The sequence below is a fragment of the Carassius gibelio genome, chromosome A11 (assembly GCF_023724105.1).
Source record: "Carassius gibelio isolate Cgi1373 ecotype wild population from Czech Republic chromosome A11, carGib1.2-hapl.c, whole genome shotgun sequence".
In the NCBI taxonomy this organism is placed as follows: domain Eukaryota; kingdom Metazoa; phylum Chordata; class Actinopteri; order Cypriniformes; family Cyprinidae; genus Carassius; species Carassius gibelio.
The window spans coordinates 26633368-26652731 of record NC_068381.1 but is presented as its reverse complement, the minus strand read 5'-3'; positions in this window follow the sequence as shown (position 1 = coordinate 26652731).

Below are 19364 nucleotides of genomic sequence, written 5' to 3'. Positions count from 1 at the left end.
GTGATGAACACCGAGCCGAGCCAGATAACGGACAATAGACTGACTCGTTCACAAGTGAAGAACCATTTCTGTCAGACGTGTCCGATTCGTGAACCGAGGAGCTGATGATACTGCGCATGTGTGATTCAGCGTGAAGCAGACCGACACACAGAGCGTCTGAACTGAACTGATTCTTTTGGTGATTGATTCTGAACTGATTCTGTGCTAGTGTTATGGGTGCGGGTAAACCGAAGGCTTGAATCAAGGGCAATCATCGCCAATGACGCCATTACTTCGAGCGCAAAAGAACTGGTGAACCGTTTTCTTCAACCGGTTTATTGAATCGAACTGTCCGAAAGAACTACTGGTGATCCGAACACCGATGCAACCGGTTCTTCACTCGTGAACGAGTCAGTCTATTGTTCGTTATCTGGCTCGGCTCGCTGTTCATTACAGCAGTTCAGTCAGTGTACTGTTTGAGTGCATGAATTACTCCGGGATATTGGTTTGTTTGAACTCAGAGGGAGTGTCAGACACATTAAAAAAGTTAACAGCTTAAGTCATTTGTGGATTAATGCGTATTAGAGATGCGAACCGTTTAAAACGATTCAGTTCGATTTGGTGAACTGAATGATTCGTTCACAAAACGGAAATCCAGCTGCTTTGATTTGAACTCTCTCTCACACAGACACGGACAATGCTTAATAAAGTCGTCGTTTTTGCTATTTTTGGACCAAAATGTATTTTCGATGCTTCAAAAAATTCCAACGGACCCTCTGATGTCACATGGACTACTCTGATGATGTTTTTCTTACCTTTCTGGACATGGACAGTATACCGTACACACAGCTTCAATGGAGGCACTGAGAGCTCTCGGACTAAATCTAAAATATCTTAAACTGTGTTCCGAAGATAAAAGGAGGCCTTACATGTTTGGAACAGCATAAGGGTGAGTTATTAATGACATAATTTTCATTTTTGGGCGAACTAACCCTTTAATAAACAGCAGGTTCTCATTTTGTCAGTCCACCCCATTCAGTGTGAAACATGTTAGTTATGAATTATAATTTTTTCATAAAAAAGTATCAGTATTGATGTTCAAGAGTTCTGTTTCTATACATAAATTGGCTGTACAAAAAAACTCACTCTGAGAAATATTCACTGGAATATGAAATGCGACAATAGGCTTCCTTACACAGCAAAGTGAAATCAGCATAATTTATAAATGCATTCCTTTCACCTGTTATCATAATGTTTTCTTCAGTCAAATATCAGACTCTTTTCTGCTCAATAAATATTGCTGTAAAAAAAACAGCTACATTTCATTTAAACCTCTTTTCATTAAGCAACATTTTCACCAGTAACCCACACAGTGCTTTCTAAAAATGAAAGCACGAGTTGAAAAGCACAACAAATAAAAAATATCTGACAGCAAAGCAGCGTATGGTCCGTGAACGCTGATTGTTTGGCTGTTGGAATCACAGAGAATATGAAGTAGGTGTACTAAAGTGAATCATAGATGTGTTTTACACACCCAATTCCAAAAAAGTTGGGACACTGTACAAATTGTGAATAAAAACAGAACGCAATGATGTGGAAGTTTCAAATGTAAATATTTTATTCAGAATGCAACATAGATGACATATCAAATGTTTAAACTGAGATAATGTGTAATTTTAAGCGAAAAATAAGTTGATTTTAAATTTCATGGCATCAACACATCTCAAAAAAATTGGGACAAGGTCATGTTTACCACTGTGTGGCGTCTTCTCTTCTTTTTAAAACAGTCTGCAAACGTCTGGGGACTGAGGAGACAAGTTGCTCAAGTTTAGGAATATGAATGTTGTCCCATTCTTGTCTAATACAGGCTTCTAGTTGCTCAACTGTCTTAGGTCTTCTTTGTCACATCTTAATTTTTATGATGCACCAAATGTTTTCTATGGGTGAAAGATCTGTACTGCAGGCTGGTCATTTCAGTACCTGGATCCTTCTTCTACTCAGCCATGATGTTGTAATTGATGCAGTATGTGGTCTGGCATTGTCATGTTGGAAAATGACAATATGTTGTTCTAGAACTTGGATATCCTTTTAGCATTGATGGTGCCTTTCCAGATGTGTAAGCTGCCCATGCCACAGGCATCCAGTATGGTTTTCCAGGCTTGCACCTTATGAACACAGATTGTTCCAGATTCTCTGAATCTTTGGATGATATTATGCGCTGTAGATGATGATAACTTCAAACTCTTTGCAATTTTTCTTTTAGAAACTCCTTTCTGATATTACTCAACTATTTTTTTGCTGCAGCATTGGGGGAATTGGTGATCCTCTGCCCATCTTGACTTCTGAGAGTCACTGCCACTCTGAGAGGCTCTTTTTATACCAAATCATGTTGCCAATTGACCTAAAAAGTTGCAAATTGGTTCTCCAGCTGTTCCTTATATGTCCATTTAACTTTTCCGGCCTCTTATTGCTACGTGTCCTAATTATTTTGGAATGTGTAGCTCTCATGAAATCCAAAATTAGCTATTATTTGGCATGACATTTCAAAATGTCTCACTTTCAACATTTGATCTGTTATCTATATTCTATTCTGAATAAAATATAAGTTTATGAGATTTGTAAATTATTCCATTCCTTTTTTACTCACAATTTGTACAGTGTCCCAACTTTTTTGGAATGGGGTTTGTACTTATTTATTGAAGCTTCTACATTTTTTCTGGATATTAATACTATCAAGCTTTGAGAGATGTGCAACATTCATTTTCTTCGCATTACTCTTTCCTGACGGTGTGAAACTGCTTTACACCCCTGTGTGTTTTCCAGAGACTCTGATTCCTCATATCAGTCTCTTGTGCTTGTGATAATTCTCTTATTAATGGCAGTGTTTAGACTGAAGACTGATAATGCATCATGGTCTTTTATGATACTGTTTACAGTGTTGTATAGTTTTATAACTGTAGGTCCTTTTTAGTCCCAATTTATATGGTATTGTGAAAATTTGGCAATGATACATATCATTTTCATGCAAAAGCACTGATGAAATAATGACTCATTTCAATTTGGCAATTTCAAGAGCAACTCCATGAAGGTTTGAAACAGTATTGAACTCAAAAAGACTTGTTCTGAATGTGGTCTGAGCCAGTGTTTAGATAGACGTTGAAAAAAAAAAAATATATATATATATATATATATAAATAAATAAAAAACCCGGACCATACTATACTGCAAAATATATGCATAAAGATATTTCAAAATGCTGATGTGTTTGTACTTTGGACAGTAGGAGGAGCATATGTTTTAAAAAATCATAGTCTAAAATATACAATGAAAAAAGTTTGAGTGATAACATTTTTGCTAGCTATTTTCAAATTATTATTATTTTTTTTTCTAGCTGATAATTAAGAGACATATTGCAGTATTATGCAAATATTGTCACTTAGCAAGTCTGTGATTTCTTTTCCACAGCTAAAATGTCTGATAAATTTGCCTGGTCATGTGATCTTTTAGGGCCCCTGGTATAAATTATATGAGTTTAATACTGTATATGTGAGTTTACATCATTGTAAACATGTTATAAGTGTTTATAGCTGAATATAGTGGATCTCTAAGAATAAGTCGAATACAGAATCCACACATGCTGAATAAAGTGGCTCCATTTTTAGCAGCTTATGGATTTTCTCCATCTCTTTCATCAGATGTGTCAATTTCTGCAGCACAGATGTGTTGGATTATCTGAGGGAAGCACTGCTGTTCTCTAGACATCTGGACACACAGCAGTCATTTAAATGACATTATGCTGGTGTCAGGGTGGCTAATGGCTAGGATGTGTTTGAAGACTGTGCTTTTGACACAGGTAGTCTAGCCATCACATCTGATTATAGAGATGTGCATTCTTCTCCAAAACTGCTACAGAGCAATTCCAATCCAAAAGCTAGATACATCTTTTTGCCCAGAAATATATATGTATATATATATATATATATATATATATATATATATATATATATATATATATATATATATATATATATATATATATATATATATACGGAACATATAATCTCAGTCCTATTCAAAATATAATTTCTAATTTGTGGTCAATGCCATTCTGAGGTTTCATGGTTGGAGCACAATGTGGAATATAGGTCAGAGAAGAAGAAAAAATGATACGTCCTGCTCTGGATCAGACGAGCACATTCATCATCACGCCACCCCTGCTGCACTGAGTAACTCTTTAAAGCTCGATCTTCACCTTTTGACTTCAGTAAGAATATAAATGTAGAGTATAGTACATAATGAATGAGACAAGCCTAACTGAGAGCTGTTTCTGAGCAGTGAGGAACTGAATGTTTTCTGGTTCATTGAAAGAAGGATATTTTGTTCACTTAACGAAAGATTTTCAGCAGGAACCTATTTGTATCATTTATAAAAGTCCATTCATTTCAAAGTGTAATCTTTAAACACTGTGTTGAATTCACTGGAGATCCCTGTCATATGCAAATTTAAGCTGTGCTTTTTATGAATGCTTCATTTTCTCGGCTCTGTTCAGCTTGCGGTGTAACTGAAGAAATGCTCTTATCTGTCAGTGACTGACCATCAGAAAGAGGGCCATTTCTGTATGGCTCCAAGGACCCAAAAACCGACCTAATTGTGTTCAATGTGCATTCACTTCACTACACTTCTATTTATTTCCAGACTCAAGGTCCATTAGTAAAAATAAATAAATAAATACATAAAAAACCTATCTCAGACATCCCCCCTGAGGATCTTATTTTTAGTGGTACTTGCCAAGACAAGATTATTTATTTTTAATTATTATTTTAATGATTAATAATCAAGGAACTTTGTGTGTGTGTGTGTGTGTGTGTGTGTGTGTGTGTGTGTGTGTGTGTGTATAAAGTGGTATACAAAAGAAAGGGATGGAGATAAATCAGCTCCTTTTGTATTTCTCTGGTTAGTTAGTGATTTCAGCCACCCCTTAACAACATCAAATATTAAACTTAGTTTAAATCACCAGCGATTTTTAATCTAATTAATTACATGATGTGGTGATTAATTAATCAAATAATCGCACATCAAATTTGGAGAAATTACTCTGAAAAGATAATTTAAAGTCATTGTTATGCAAAGCATCAAACAGAGATTAGGTTCAGCAAGAAATGTTTTGTTTATGTATATATTTATGTGTAAGGGAAACAGGTCAATTTAGCTCAAAGGGAATCATTTAAGATTTTAAAGGGAATTTGAACAGAATCACTGTTTCACGGCTGATCACGGAGACGCGCCTGCGATTCAGTGAACGAGCCGTTTAATATCAAATCTGCGCTGGATACTAATATCCAAACTATAGTGAAAACACTATTAATTAGCACAGTAACAAGATCGGCAGTTTAAGACATTAACTTGTAAGCACAAAACACAAAATACTTCACTTTTCAATATGAATAAGGCTTTATTAGATAAATCTAAGACATATAAACTAATCTAACAAATAAATGCACGCACTCACACATTCACACAAGTTGCAGGAAGATATAAAGTTAGGGAAAGATGAGTTTAAGAGAATGCAAATATGAAATCCCAAGTTTACAGCAATACGTTAAATTGCATAGACATGAACAACCATCAATCACGTAATTAACGCTCGCATTGAGTTCCTCAACGGGGTTAAAATTATATTAGATACACCAGCACAAATGTCAGAGTCTGGAGGTAAATTTACTTGCGTCTCCTGTGAAAAAGGAGTCTCGGTGAAAGGGCTATCCCGAGGTCGTTGATTGGCTGGAAGTTCAGTCGCTGAAGTGACGTCTTGGGGAGCCCGTGCTTGGGCGTTGGCTAAAGCTGGAGTTGTGTGGCTGGTTGGAGTTGAAACGCGCAGACGAGGTCGACGTTACAAAACTTAACTCAGAACATGAAACTCTCAAACGAAAAGAAAAGAAATAAAGTTTGACGAGACAAGGTTGTGTTCCTTCTCATCGTGGCTAAGTAGCAGCAGGCTTGCAGGCCGAAGCACGCTGGAACCGCGCTCAAAGACCAGTTATGACTAAACAGCATAGCTAAAAGCTACAAGCTAGCATAAGCATAGCTAGAGACTAGAAACAGACATGACTAATAGCAGCAGCATAGCTGGAGACTAAAAACAGACTAAAAGCAAGATTTCATGGTGTCTAAAGTATTTAAAGTGGCCTATTGGCCACACCCCAAATGTTGTCTTGACCAATCAGATATTGTCTTGGCTCGGGGGTATCATAAATCATTTAATTATCTTACCAAGCATGTGGTCCGAATTTTCCTGCCTTGCAGGGTCTAATTTTGGACATGATTCCTATAACACGAATACGATACATGGGAAAATTATTGTCAGGGCTAATTCAAGCAAGAAGATTCGATCACACACATACCAAACACAATTATAAGCTATGCCATAGTTATAAAAAAAAAAAACATACACAATAAGTGATTATAACATGATAGTCAAATGTGTGGGTTACACATAAATGAATATGGAGTGAAGCGATGGACTGATTCATTTATAAGTCTTTTTGAGTTCATTCTGGTCCATATATATGTACAAAAGCAGTTTCTTTGCCATTCTCTGACAAAGGGATGTTCTGTGTAGACAGAGGTTTAAAGCCCTTCCCCCCCTTAGGAATTTCAGTCTGGTTCTGCTGGGTGGGGAAGTCAATGGAAGTGTTTAACTTGATCTCCTGGGTTTACATGTGATGTCCAGCATTGCATTTCCATTACGAACAATACATTAGGCAACAAATTTCTCTTCTTTGAATTGAAATTGTAAATAATTGTTCCAGTGGTGTTAGTGTTGATAGCTGTTGTGTGAACAAGTTGGTTGGTCATCTTGCTTGGTTCTTGTGGCACTAGAACTGATTTATGACTTCCTGAGGAATTTGGCTCTCATGTTTCAAACATCGCTTTGATAGACTCTTTAATTTGTCTGGTTCGACTCATTTCTGTTACACATGTATTACATATAGCCTACACTTTTGGACCATGTGAGTAAATGATGACAGAATTGTCATGTTTGTTTGGGTGAACTTATATAATTATAGAACTTTAATAATTTATTTTCTTGATTTTGTAATTATTACTATGAAAATATTAAATTATTTCTTTAATGAAATTTTCATTCAAATGGCTGATTCATTCAGGAGTGAAGTAAATGGTTCTATATGAATGGTTCACTGAATCATTAGGCTTGTTCGACTTGAAGTGGTTCATCACCATCAGACCGATCGGTGTGTGACATCAAAGAACCACAAGAGCTTTAGAAAGCAGACGACTCCTTGTGCTTTAGAATCACTCTCGCTGTACTTTTATGTCATACACCGATCGGTCTGTGCGCCACTTCAAAGCAAACGCGATTATGGCCAATGGTTCAACGTTCCAAATGGTTCACCAAATTCGTTCAAAACGTGGATTCAGAAATGAAATGCCCCTGTGGGTTGCTCAGGGATGAACAGTTGCTTTGTCTTTATCTTCTGGTTGGCAAAACTGAGCAAAACAGACAACATTGTGTCTAAAATAACACAATATTAACTTCTTAATGAACTGTTGAGATGAGTATCACATTTGCACTAGTGTGATATTGCACTTAGCCCACTTCTTGTGTGATATTTTTTGACTATTAGATGTAAATATGAGACACCATCTCAAACAGGGGAATTTTGCCCCATATCTTTTAGGGATATTCTCTAGGCTCCATCACACAGTAAGTTGTTGCTCTGCCCATATTAGTCACCAATTGACTGTATGAAATGGCAGATGATCCACATAGGTCTGGGGCGGGGCAAGTGTATCAAATCCATTAATAATTTTAACACATTATTTTTCTCCATAATTAATTAATCGAATTAATGCGTTAAATTACCAGCCCTAATATGATGTCATTTTATTTGTTTAGTTTTGCTAATAATTACGCTCTCATTCACAGAAGATCTTTTTATGGTCTAGTTCTTACATCCAACATTTTTGTCGCATTGCACACTACTTATTTGCCGTTAATATTTTATCTTGAGTCTTCGTTGTAGGTATTTTACCTTTTAAAATTGATTAGAAGTAACAACTGTGGCACCTGTGGCCCTTTAAGGCAGAGGATGCTTCAGTAGATGGCTGCATTATAAATGGCAAATGTACCTCGAAATCTCACGGCATCCTGTGCAACCGTGAAACTAAGCAGCAGAACTGGACCGCGATCATTTTCTCATGTCTCATAAATATTCTATATCCATTCATGGTCTTCAGGCAGTTGCTTTCTACTTCTCCATGTGCCCAGCTTTGCCCTTTTATTTCTCGGAATCGAGGAGGGAAAGAAAAATGTACATTTATTCAGTCAAATGTATCACGCTTTATTTAAAAGAACAGCCTGGTCTTAAATTGAATGAGTGTTGTACATGAGCGGAATATAATTGCTTGATTTTGTCAAGAGGGCAGATGATGCCATTGAGTAAAATGAGTTTCAGTTGTTTCAAAGGGTGTTCTAATTGATAACTGATGCTTCCGTTTGCCTGGTGACTCCGGAACCCAAACACAGCTTTGGTCTCTGGTCTCCCCCTCTGCCCACCACATGGTGCTTCATCTGTGAAATTAAACGCATTTCTCATTTGGAGGAGGTGGAGGGCTTAGGATGGGGAGCTGTTGCCAGACACATCTCTGCACAGGCCACAAGGAAAATAATGTCCAACTCATGTCACGACTGAATCTCCAAGCAACGTCTGTTCTCTGAGGTTCACCTGACCCAACAGCAGCGTCACTGAATCACCGTTATTAGATCATTAATTCTGTCTGAATTTCCTTCCTCTCATTGGCAATCTCTCTGCAATCAGTGTCCAGCTGTGCATGTCATTTTTCACCCTGTGGATTTTTTCAAAGCTTTGTTGTTCATCGCTGCTCCGTCTTTTTGAATAATGCTGCATTCTAGACATACACTATCGGCTGCATTTATTTGATAAAAAAGATAGCAAAACTAAAATATTATTTCAGTTTAAAATAACTGTCATCTATTTGAAGATATTTTAAAATGTCATTGAGTGTTTAGCATCATTACTCCAGTCTTCAGTGTCACACGATTCTTCAGAAATCACTCAAATGCAGATTTTCTGCTCAAGATACATTTCAATTATCCATGTAGAAAACCAATTTTATTTTCATATTTAATATTTTGTGGAAACTAAGATTCAAAAGTAAAATAAATAAATAAATACTTTGTATATAAAAAAAGTTAAAATACAGAATGTTACAAAAGGTTTCCACTTTTAATTAATGCTGTACTTTTGAACTCTCTATTCATCATACAATCCTGAAAAAATAAAATGCATCACAATTTCCACATAAATATTAAGCAGAAAAAAAAGAATGGATAATAATAAGAACCAATAAACATTTAGAGCAGCAAATCAGCATATTAGAATGATTTCTGAAAGATCATGTGACAATCAAGAAAACTGATGAAAAATTCAACTTTGCATCACAGGAATAAATGACGCTCTAAAATATATTTAAATAGAAAATGGTTAAGTAGGCTTGAGAAACATACGTAGGGTAAATACGGACGTAAAATAGGATTTTGCTTTGATAGACCAATCTACTTTGAGTGTAAACTAAACGAGCCAATGCACATTGGCATGCAATAGAGCATCACAGCACGAGAGAGCTTAGGTGCCGGAAGTAAATTTCCCATTAATTTTTCCCATTGACGTTTTGGAAAATCAGTATCTAAAGCAGTGGCGTAGCCACGGTTGTGTCAGGGTGTGCCTGTGCCACCCACAGTGGCAGCTGGCACATCTAAAAATTGATGCAGAATTATTTTTTATAGTCTCAATAAAAAATGTTTAATAAACTTGGGCTATTGTTGTTTACTTAGAAAATATATATATTTTTTAAATCAACCCTTTCATGCGTAAATTACAAATATTTTAACTGACTCCTTGTTTCCATGGCGACGTGTCATGATTGTCACGTGACACACCGCAGCCACAATAACTAACAGATATATCTCTATACATATATATTGTTTTATTTAGTTTTTAATTTTTTATTAAAATATATACACAAACTAGCTTACCATGTCAACTATCTGATATTCCGATTCTTCGTTTAAAAACCTTTATAAATTATCTTGATCTATAACGAGATGAGTGCTGCAGTTCAGAGTCCTGTCAGCCGGATTTAACGTAACGTTACAACACTTGAATTCCCAAGTTTCTCCCGAAATACATGAAAGTAATTGGCTGTTGAACTGGACGAAGAATAGAGTAAACTTTATTGTTCTACTATGTGTGTCTGATATATGATTAAAATACGTCGGCAAATTACATTTGATTAGATAGTTTTTGCTGCTTCCATAGACATCAGTGTGTATTTTACAAACTACAGTACCAATGTATTGTTTTACTAGTGATTATGTATATTTAAATGTATGAAACCTAAAATAAACATTATGTGGTTGAAAACATTTCATATTAATTGTGATATATGACAAGCGCTGAGCGCGTCCGTCTCTGGCTCAGTGCAGCCAATGCACGAAAGCTGTTTGAATCTGGCAGTTCAGTTCGCATTGTGCAATAATTCGAAAAAAAAGTTATTTTTGTTAAAATATATCTGCCGACATTTGGACTGCCAACCATTCAGCAAACAGCAGCTGACTGTGACCCCAGCAGTGTATGATATAAACAGATCATTTTTGATTGCACATTGGTAGCTAGCAATATGTCCCAACATCAAAAGACAGTGTTGCCAGATTGGAAATGTCCAAGTATCAAAATTAAAATTAAAATATTTGGAAGAAAATTATTACATTTAACAATTAACTACATTTTGAAACGACCTGCGAATTACCACTTGGAGTATGGTTGGATGGAAGCAGTGCGACAAAAATACTATCCCATAATTTTGCACAGTAATCTGACAATAAATGTGGCACAAGGTACAAGACTGTGTGCATATTTTCATTTCCGAGCGAAGGAACTACTCATCCCATAAACCACCATGCCTCACTGAAGTCGACTGAAGCCACAACCGCGAAAGAGCCTTTTGAGCGACTTCCAAATCTCGGAACAAGTAGTTCCACTCACCATTGTCAAAGCACTACCTCACTGGGTGAGATTGGATAACACTGGAAAAACCCGTTCTGCTTGGGACAGGGATGCTGCAGAAGCCCAATCCTCCCCGAAAGAGGTCTCAGGAGCAAATACACATATAGCATCCGTTTAGGTGTATATGGAGAAATTTTAGGTGATTAAAACCCTCTTGGGAAAGCAGAATTCTGCCGGGGAAACACGGGCTCGAAGGCTATACCGTGGACTATACACATACAAGTAATGCTAAGGTCTCAATATGGACTTCCATGGTTCTCAAGGATTTAACGTGAAGGCCAGGTGCCAGACGTTCCCACGTGTCCAGCTGCCTAGGGTGATGGAGGATATCAAAAGGGTCTACAGTACGGACACTCTGGAGCAGTTTAAGCAAGCCGACACTAACCAGGGCCTCTCAGTGCCACCATCCATTTGAGGTGAGAACACAGGCGGATAACGGCTCTACACGAAGACTATAGAACCTAGCGAACATGTTAGGGGTCACCTAGCCTGCAGCTCTACAAATATCTGTCAGCGAGGCACCACGAGCCAGCGCCCAGGAGGATGCAACACTTCTAGTTGAGTGAGCTTGCAACCTGAATGGGCAGGGCAGACCCTGAGCCTGATAAGCTTGGCATCCACAATCCAGTGGGCCATCCTCTGCTTAGAGATGGCATTCCCCTTCTTCCACCCTCCATAACAGACAAAGAGCTGGTCTGATGTCCTGAAGATTTGCGTCCGGTCTACGTAGCATCTCAGTGCTGGACAGAGCAAAGCCAGGGCTGGGTCTTCCTCCTCCAGGGGCAGCGCTTGCAGGTTCACCACTTGGACTTTGAAGGGTGTAGTGGAAACCTTGGGCACGTAGCCAGGCCGGGGCCTCAGAATTGCCTGGGAGTCAGCCGGCCCAAACTCTAGGCACGAATCGATGACCGAAAATGCATGCAGGTCCCCTACCCTCTTAATGGAGGCCAGTGCAAGCAGGAGCAGAGTTTTCAATGAAAGAAACTTGGGCTCCACTGAATGCAAAGGCTCGAATGGACCCTGGAGAAGTGATTTAAGCACTAGAGTCAGGTCCCAAGAGGGTATAGAGGGGGGACGGGAAGGATTTAACCTCCTGGCCCCTCTAAGGAACCTGATGATGAGGTCATGCTTACCCAAAGACTTCCCATTCACGGGGTCATGGTATGCAACAAGGTATACTGGACTTTGAGAGTGGAGGGAGACAGCCTTCGCTACAGCCCTTACTGCAGAAAGGAAAGCACGACCGCAATTAGGCATTTTTGAATGTGATTGCCAGATCGTGGCAGCAGCAATGGGACTCTGCCCCCCTGAAGGTAGCAGAGCCTGGTTCGCAGCTCCGAGATGGTCATGTTCCCATAGTGAGAACATGACTCATCCACGGAAGCCACCTCAGCGTGCTCGACGCCCAGACACGTGAGGCAGCAATCGTGACCATCACCCATTGCCAGGTAACGACCGCACCCAGAAACGCACGGGTGAAATGGCATCCTTATAACAGCTGGTGCTAAGGACGATCCGTCATCTTGACAAAGATGCACCCGTGAAGCTCTTTTAGAGAAATTAGCTCTTTTGGAAATGCTCTTTTAGTGCTGAGGTGCAGGGGAATTGGCCGCCTGCAACACGACAGGGGTAGTGCAGCCTGAAGTATGCAATCCACTCGACACAGGAACGACCGCCACTGAAGCACTGTCTTGCCAACACACAAAGCTTCTGAGAGCGTGCTGAACTCGTAGTTCACAGCAGACACAGTTGAGCATAACGAAACTAACGCTCGGCTCCGAATCGAAAAGCTGGTATGCATTACACCTGCTGCCTACTTATGCTCACGCAGTGATCAGCGGCAGCTGGATGCAATAATTGCATGCCAAATTGCATTGGCTTGTTTAGTTTACACTAGAAATAGATTGGTCTATCGAAGCGATATCCCATTTTGCGTCGGTCACCGACGTGGTGTCGAGAGTGACCAACTGAAAGGGAACCCAACTAACTGATATGCTGTTTAAACTTCTTCTTCTTCTTAGACTAATTTTGGACTGTATCTACTCCTAGAGTTTTTATGCTACGACCACCAAACTTGGGTCAGACCTATATCTTTTTTAACTGATCGGACTTACCATTTTCGTTTTAAACAGACAATCAAATATATGAAAAGTCCCTTAGTCTTCCATTAACGGGGTCAAAACTTTTGTACGATGAGACTTGCAGAGTGTTTAAGCTATTATTAGCAAACCTTAATGCCTAGGACAACATGCTAAATCATGCTAGCAACATACAACATACATGTTAGCAATGTATTAATCATGCTAATAACATGGCAGCAGCATGCTAATCATGATTAAAACATGCTAGCAACATGATAATCTTGTCAGTAAAATTATAGCGACATGCTAATCATAATAAAAACATTCCAACTACATGTTAATCAAGCAACAGCATTTTACCAGCATGCAATCATGCTAGAAAAATACAAACAACAATCTAGAAAATGTTAACAACATGCTTATCATGCTACAAACATGCTAATCACATGATAATCATGTTTAAACCATGCTAATAACATGCTAATCATGCTAGAAATATGTTAACAACATACTAACAGCATGCTAATCATGCTTAAATCATGCTATCAACATCATTCTATGAACATGGTAACATGTTAACAATTTAAACCATATTACCGAAGTGCTAAATCATGTTAGCAACATACTATCAACATCAATCTAAACTTATTAGATCTAAACTAATCTATCTGTATTTTCATGGTTGTCTCATAATACAGTTTTGGTGAATAAACTGTTATTTTTGATCACATCTCAAACTCTAAGTGCCTGGAGCCACAGACCACAGGCCATCCCATAGTTCTGAACAGAGCGGTGATGTTTGCTAATACAGTGTGTGCTCTTGAGGGTTGCGATGGTGTTCTGAGTATAAGCACAGGCTTTGTTTGCCTTAATAATGATTAATGCTCAGGCTTGGGTAAAAGGTGCTGTTGCCAGAACAGAACTAATTCTCTGAGCAAACAGGACAATGTTTGTTAAATAACCCATCAAGTCAGATGTCAAAAAGACTCTTTATCAGTTATTTGTGAGATTTCATCTATGAAATTATATATTTATATAAAATAATTTCTATTTTTAAAGCTGCATGCAAATAATTAAATGTAATTGATCTGATGCATAACAGCATGAGGCATAAAATTGAAAGCAACAGATTACACTGCACATCGAAAATTGATGCTAAAGGGGTAACCTGAGCTTTAAACAGTGATGCCAAGGGGTCCTGACCAAGCATCAATATGTGTTGAACCTCTCAGTGTTTAGAACATATTTCACTAAAAACAATCAATCAGTCTTTGACAATTAAGCACCCCTATTTCCCTTACCTTCTCCTTATGTGTGTGTGGGTATACATGTATATACAATGACGGATCGACTGCCTCTCCCCTAATTAGACATATAAAGCTGCAAAACATAATAGCCATATGGTCTGAAATGTGTGTTTTCTTACTAGAATCATCAAATTTATAATCATTCTGCAGAGACAGAAAATAAAACCAGATGTGCCCTTTTTTCTCAATATCCTGAGGCGTTTCCTCCAAGAGATGTTTTAGGTTATTTTTTGTCCCAATTATAGAATATGATCATGTTGTCTGTCTAATGAGTTTCTGTCCAATCTGCCATATGCTGTGTGGATCTCAGACGTGGTGATTTTCGACAACATTCTTCTCATTTACACACACGTATGGCTCCCATCTTTTTTTCTAAAATATGAAAGTGTAAAGAAAGTAAAAAAAAGAAAGAAAAGAAAGTATGTATACTAGGGGTTGCACGACTAGTGATTTCTGCTAGTCGATTTCGTATTTTAAAAAACTCGAGTTACTCAACTACTTTCCATTCATTCGTATATTGTAGCCTAAGGTGTAAATCATTGCCTTTTAAATATATACACACAATAGAACGTGTATGATGTATTATTATAGGGGATATTACTCTTTCCATCTCTGATTTCGGACAGATGCACAGTGAGGCAACAGCAATGCTTCATAAAGTTTACATTCATTCACTTCATTCTCTATTGCGTGACTTTAGTGGTCTGTGTATAATATTGCGCTGATCCCCTGGTTCAACTATCATCTAGCACAGGGGTTCCCAAACTTTTTAGCCCGCGACCCCATGATAAATGCGCTGCTGCCCCGCGACCCCCCCCCCCCCCCCCCCCCAAAAAAAAAAAAAACCACCTCTCGTCGCGTGAAATGCACAGCAAATCGATTTTATGCCCAGTCTCAAAGCACACGAAGTTATATTTTATTGTTGTGTCACTTTATGCTTTCCATGGTGACGCGTCATTGCTTGTCACGTGACATACCGCAGCAACAACAGAGCTGAATGAATGATCTGCTTTTGTCATTTTTCCTTTTTTATTCAAAATATTAACAAATTTGTTAGATATGGCATGACAAAGCTGATATTCCGATTGTCAAATATATGCAAGTGGAAGTGTTTTGTTGTTTAAACACCTTTATAACGATCGCGTTAGTTGAGCTGTATTAGTTTGTGCCGCAGACGCAGTTCAGAGAATCAGATCTGTTGGATTTACAACACGTGAATTCATCCACTTCTCCCGAAATACATAAAAGTAAGTGGCTGGTGAACTGGGAGAATAATGGAGTAAACTTTAAAGTTACTTACACAATGTGTATCTGATATGAATAAAATGTGTCTAATTATAATGAAAAAGATTATTATTGCCTCTTCCTTTGACATCAGTGTGTATTTTACAAACTCTAAATGTATTGTTTTTTCTAGTACTTATATGTCTGAAACCTAAAATAAACATTATGTGGTTGAAAACACTGAAAAGTTGTGATGACAGCTCTGAGCGCACTTGTCTCTGGCTCAGCGCCAGCCAACTCGCGAGAGCACATTTGAATTTCACGTCATGCACTGACCGGTGTAGTCGTACACTCCAGGGACTAGCCTAGACTGATCACACCGGTGTGATCGTACGTGCGATGCGAAAGAGTTAAATTAATTGAAACAAAAATATATAAAGCCTATATCGAAATCATCTCGCATCTCGCAAACACCGGTTGTGCCAACCTCAGCAGAATATTCAGGCAGAATTATTCCTTTTCCGTTATTCATTTTTGAAGCCATTATCCTTGCCATTCCAAATAATGTATTCTGCTTCAAGCACACCCCTAATTATTACATTACATATTTTAATTTTACATGCAACGTAGATACAGTCATAGAAATTAACAGCTACTTTACTAATTAGGATTGTAATCCTAAAATCCACATCGTATGTACAAACTCTTCGCATGCATTATGGTTAATGCATGCTCCAGTAGTCGATTGTTTCCGACAGCGCCGACTACTGGTTGAAGTAATCGATCACTTGACTACTCGACTAGTCTATGCAAGCCCTAGTGTATACACACACACACACACACACACACACACAGACACATATGTTTTATATATATATAAAACAACAACAAAACCTCCTTTATCACTCCTCTGTCACAAATTTGCCAAACACTTGCACTATTGCAGAATTTTTCCTAATCATCACAAGTCTCTGTGTTGTAACTGTATGCAATATTTTTCCATATAAGAAGAGGGCAGTGTTTTTAAATAACATACACTGGTGCGAACGGGTAAAATGACAGAGCATAATTTTGATTGAAACATTACCAGTCGTCAATCTTTTTGATTTGGGTCTACATCTTCTTTAGAGTTTGGCAGATTAGTCGTTGGCCAGAAATGATTTATGTTAAGGATGTAATGTAGGAACGGTAATGTAAGTTGTCACAGGACATTCATCTATACAAGGCCTTGGGGATTTAGCTTTTCTTCTCATATCTGGCTGCTAATTACTGTTGAAATGCTGTTGAAAGCTTTTACAGCATTTGCTTGGCTGGGGTCATCATGTCATCAGACACACTGGGACTGAATCCAGATTCATCTGAAGGGGGATGGGACCAACACGGTGTCTCACGACGATAGCAGATGGCTTGACGGTACAAAACAAGACTTCTCCATGACAGACGCAATGTCCACCTGTTCTCCAAAGCACAAATCAGCAATTTGTCTTTCCTAACTGAAAACACAGCAGAGTGAGAAAAAGTATAAAAATCTACATATAAATGTCCACAGGTCTCTTTAGCAGAAGCGAGGCAAGAGTGGCTGTGACAAGCTCTTACCACATGTATTTATTGTTAGAATATCTGAATCAAATGTTCGGGAAAAAGAGCGTGTTTCTACGGTGATGGCCTTGAACAGAACATTTTCAGGTGGGGTATGACTGGAAAAGTCCTTTGTTACGTCCTGTAAGGAATCGGGAGGCTTGTCGGTGACCTAAAGCAGGATTGCAAACTAGAATTGTACATTTTCTGAATCATATGTGGCTGCCACAATGCTAAGATGCCGTAGATGGTTGCTAGGTGGTTGTTAGGTTGTTGCTTAAAATATATGCTTCTAGATATGGCACCAGTCCCTCCTTTAGTATAAGGGCCTGTTCACACCAACACAAATGTTGGGCACAAAATTGCCACCCAATTTACATATGCAATGGATGGGCAATATTGAGACCTCTAAACTGAACTTTGAGATAATTCCTAAGAGTAAAATAAGTAATGATGCCCACTGAACATTATATTTGAAAGGCATTTTGACATTCAGTGGGCCTTAATTGCAAATTATTAGATTGTTGTTGTTTACACATGGTTTAAATATGGTTACTGTAGTGCTAGCCGTGGTAAATAACTGATTACTGCAGTTTTACTACAAATACTAGTAGATCTATGGTCACTGTAATAAAAAAAAAAAGTCATTGCAATCATGAAGTTAAAGCTTTAAAGTTTATATGATTATAGAACAGAACGTGATCCATTTGAACTTTTAATGTTCAGTTTTCATACAGTAGATTTAATTACACACAAATTATATACAGTACAATTTCAGTTTCTTTATATCTTCTTTTGTGTTCAACAGAAGAAAAAACTCATACAGGTTTGGAACGACTTGAGGTTGAGTAAATGATATTTTTTGGGTGAACTATCCATTTAACATGCTGTATTTGTAGGTAACTCATATGGTTCTGACCTGAGAAAGGCCCCTGTGAGCCCGATCTGCTGGTGGGGTTTAGTGAGAACAGCTGTGTTAGTGCTGATTTGAGAGCTATATTTGCTGTGAAATCATAGTGTGACAGTTAATGGTGTACAGATGGGGTGTGCATATATGGTGTTAAGCACCAGCTGTTATAAAGCTGATGGTGAAGATGATTATAATGAGGAAGGAGGTCAAGATTATCTCTGCAGTGTATGAGTACCAGCTCACTATTACATAAAATAAATAAAAAAGCTGAATCTGATTTCACTCTTTCCACTGTGACTCCAGTGATGGCCTCCTGTAACTAAATGGAAATTAATATATTTTAATGCTGTTGTTTGTATAAGTATTAGATAACTTAATCAATCACCAATTTTATTTAAAAGAAACATTAGTTATTCATGAAATGAGAGAATGCTCATTTGAAAGTACCATGTAACTAAATAACTTTCTTTCATTTAATAAATTACTCATTTTCAATTCTTTCAAGACAACAAGTGGACTGAAAGGAGTAGCAGTACTAAATAAAACTTAGATAAAAGACTTATTCTACATAAAAATTCCACATTTAATTCAATGTGTTAATTGCTGTTTCTTTGTGGAGACAGATAAATGGTGTATATATATATATATATATATATACTGTTTGGTCTAAATAATACAAATAAAAAAATCCAGAAACTCGTTTATTCAGTGCCTACTCCCATACTTTATTTAACAACTTTAATTAATACTTTGCTCACCAAAGATCTGGCCATCTCTGTTACAGGTATGATGTTTTTGTATGATGGTGTGTTTTGATATGCATCCTCCACCTCTGCAGATCACACGGAGTCCTTCAGACTAAAGAGTCAGCTGTTTTCCATGGGTTAACCAGGCTTTAAATGATCAAATATGCCAGAACACACAGTTCTGAAGAGAGCAGCCACATGGAGGCTTTGAAAGGAGGCTTTTGTTGGTTTCGGGTTTAGATCTTCTCTGCCCCAGGTGCTGCTCACACCCTATCACTTTGAAAGACATCATAACAGTGTATTTTTGTTGCTAGGTTTAGCTTGTTCTGTTTCATTCTTTGTTTTTTTTTTCTTTTGCTGGGATCCATATTTGAGACATTCAGGGAAAATAGCACTCTAGAGCATGCATGGAAAGAGTCTCACACAGTAAA